Here is a 3,351-nt window from a genome sequence, read left to right on the forward strand (position 1 = left end):
TCTAAATAGGCAGAGATGAACACAAAGCCATGAGCTGCTACATCAGTGAAGAACAGTGTGGAATGCACGCCCTGTCAACTTTCCATGAACGTCTGTGAAACTAAATATTTAAGCACACACAGCCCAATCAAAAGTGAAGTGTCTGTTAAAACATATCATTTGAACTTGTCAGCTTCCTCTTGATTACTGGTGTCAAAATTAGCAAATATAACTCCCAGGACGTTTAATTATTTACTGGGCTAATAACACCTGTTATGTTAAGAATATCAGATGGATCAGACATCCCTCAAACCAGGTCCAAAGCACTTTTGATCAGTTTCATACTAGCCTGGGGCCCAAACTCTTATTGAATCTTATGCATAATCAACTGGAAGCCCAGAGTCTCCCATTCAACTTGATTTTCCAAAGGCATTATCTCACCTTAGTTTTGTAAATACAAGCTAACAATACTTTGCCTCTGAAACATCGTGTTACATGACATTTTATTGTGTGTACGTACAGGAAAAGGCTGTTCATTAGGAAAAAACAAAACAGCAGCTCTGAAAACCACTTAAGGCTAATAATAGCTTAATTATGCACCCTCATTGCTTATAAAAATCTTGTCACGTAACACTGAGGAAATGAGATGGGGATGATACAGAAGCTCTGTTCTACCTAAACGTGTGAAAAGTGAAGGCTCCAGTGCACCAGAGTGATCTGACCTCCGACTCCCAGCCACAAAGTGCTGCTCCTCTGCTGCCTTCAGTGCCTAAATATTTTGTTTAGCTACTGCTGGCATCTGTTTAGCACACAATGCAGACTTCTGGGAAATTCAGCTGTTGTTCTCTGAAATAACACTACGTGTGTGCTTTATATAATTTCCCTTGTAAATAACTTAAAAAAAATTAAGTTTTGTCTTTCATCTGTAATTTTGAGTACAGCAATAGCAAACAATGTTGAAAGTCAACACTACCAAATAGACAGTCCCTGTTTTCTATTGCATTGCAATAGCAACACATTTACCTAGGGATGGGTGTTAGAAACTAAACTGTTTTCACTTTGCTTTCTCAGCAAACCTGTTTTATTTCAATGCCTGTAGAGTTCTCTCCTGTACAGAAATACTACCAACTACTACAAAACAGAAAAAAAAGATTCTTACTTGTTCAGTGTCTTTCTGGAAGACACCATCTTGGAAAAACTTTTAGTTCAGAACAGTGCCTGACACACTTTCTGCTTTCCCTTGCAATCAACAAGGCTATAATAAAAATAAAAAATAAAAAAACAAACCACTAACCCATCCACACGTACCCTTGATCTTTGTCTTTTCCTCAAGAGCTAACCCTTGCATTCCACCTCACGTTTCCTCCAGTGACACACATCTACTCTCTCACTCCTGGGAGTATCACCTCCAGTGGCTGTGAAACTCCCAGCACTGAGATTTGACAGGAATACCTGCAGTGAGCAAAGCTCTTTGCAACTTCAAATTCACACACACTCACGATACATTCAATTACCTGTTCCCATAGCTGGTGCCAGGTCTCTTTTTTACCCAATACTCTGTTTCAGGATAATTAGCAGGAGCCAGATTGCAAGCAAATTACGGCATATTGTACTTCTATGCAGTATGACTTTACCCAGAGAAGAGATCTTCCTTTAAGTTGGCAGTTAAAGATTCAGGTCTAGCCTGTGTGTGTGTTGCTGTAGGATCTCTTTAAGTTAGCTATTAAGGAGTTAACATTAAGAATTTATATCCCCAGTTCCCAAGAACCAGCAATCACAGAAGCAGCATGCAACTGCCCTGTTTAAACACACAAAGACAAAACAGTCTAAAGAGAGCCTGCCTTGCACAAATCAGTATTTTAGTGTCATTTACCATCTTCCTTAAACCAAACACTATGGCCCCTCACAGAAAACAGACAGATTTCAGAAGCACTATGTTTTAGAGTTGCACAGATAGCTGGCTGGCAAAACATTAAGTCTGAAATTGGTGGTTTCTGTGCTGTATAATCAGAGGGCAGAGGAACAGCTGGTTAAAAGGCAGTTCTACTAAATACTTATTTTACACTGCATCTCAGCTGAACTAACTTAAAAGTTATAATCAGAAACAACAAAAGTTTAAAAGGAGTAAAAGTAAGTCACTTCAGAGCAAAGCTATTAAAAAGAAGATAACAAAAATGCCTAATATAGCACCAAGCCTCTGAGCACCCCAGCTCAGTAAAATGCCCGAGACAGCACAAATGCACAATTCACAACGAAGTGCAATTGCTACTGTTTCAGAACCTACACAGAATCACTGAACGGCCACAGATGAGGAAGCACATGGAAGTACAAATGAAACAAGCTCAACGACACACCCTCCTTTGTTCCTAGCAGGAATATTTACACTACAAAGCGTTGAGGCAAATAGCCTTTAGTTTCAGGCACTGCTGATTGGCCGCTGCGTTTAATACACACACGCCTGGCAGAGCTGGAGTTTCGACTGTCACACAGCAGCTCGAGATTGCAGGGCGCGCAGCAAGCTAAAAAAACATAGAAAACAATTATTCAATAAAATTATCCTAACTGAAATGATCCTCCACAAGATGTATTCGTTGTGAACGGGGCAGATGTGGATTTGTTTTCACTCCACTGTAATTCAGTGAGAGCTGAAAAGCAGCTTCCCTCACAGGCAGTTTTCAGTGCAGCTGCCTCCTCCAAGCAGCAAACGGCACAAAGAAAGTTATTCTCGAGCATATGCGGGTGAACAACTGGTACAGGAGCTTGGAGACAGTGACTTTTAAGTCACCACTTGACTCTCGTTCAGCTGGCAGCTCAGTGGCTTCGGTGGTTTTCTACAAGCAGCCATGCACGCCACAGAAAGAACCTGAAACACCTGGTAATAACTGGCTCTTTGCTGGCAGTCCCTGCGGAGACTGAGGGCTGGGAGAGAGCCACGGAGACCTAGGGCTGAGCACAGCCTGGGGGACGCCCTCTGTCCCAGCCCACCGCTGCCAGCCTGGCACTTTCCACCACATACCTGAAGTATTACAACAAGCAGAAGAGGGAGCAGGTACAGAGAGAGCAGCGGTGCCAGAAAGTCACATTAAAGGGCTCAGCCATAGAAATCCTCCCTACTCCCGACTAGGGCGGCACTGTCGCCTCCCACATGGCCAGAGGAGGGGGGGGCTCAGGGAGGCCCCAAGTGTCGGACAGACCTACAGCCGTGACTCCCTCAAGCACTCACCCACACGCACAGCCCCCAGCCCCGCTCTGACTGCAGCCGCTCACGCCGCCACACCTCACTCCAACCTCACAACGGGACCAGGGGCATCTCCACAGGGCTTCCCCCGGGCTCCCCCAGCACTCCCGGCTCCCCCGCGTCCCGCCGCCCCC

This window comes from Geospiza fortis, unplaced genomic scaffold (genome assembly GCF_000277835.1).
Source record: "Geospiza fortis unplaced genomic scaffold, GeoFor_1.0 scaffold428, whole genome shotgun sequence".
NCBI lineage: Eukaryota > Metazoa > Chordata > Aves > Passeriformes > Thraupidae > Geospiza > Geospiza fortis.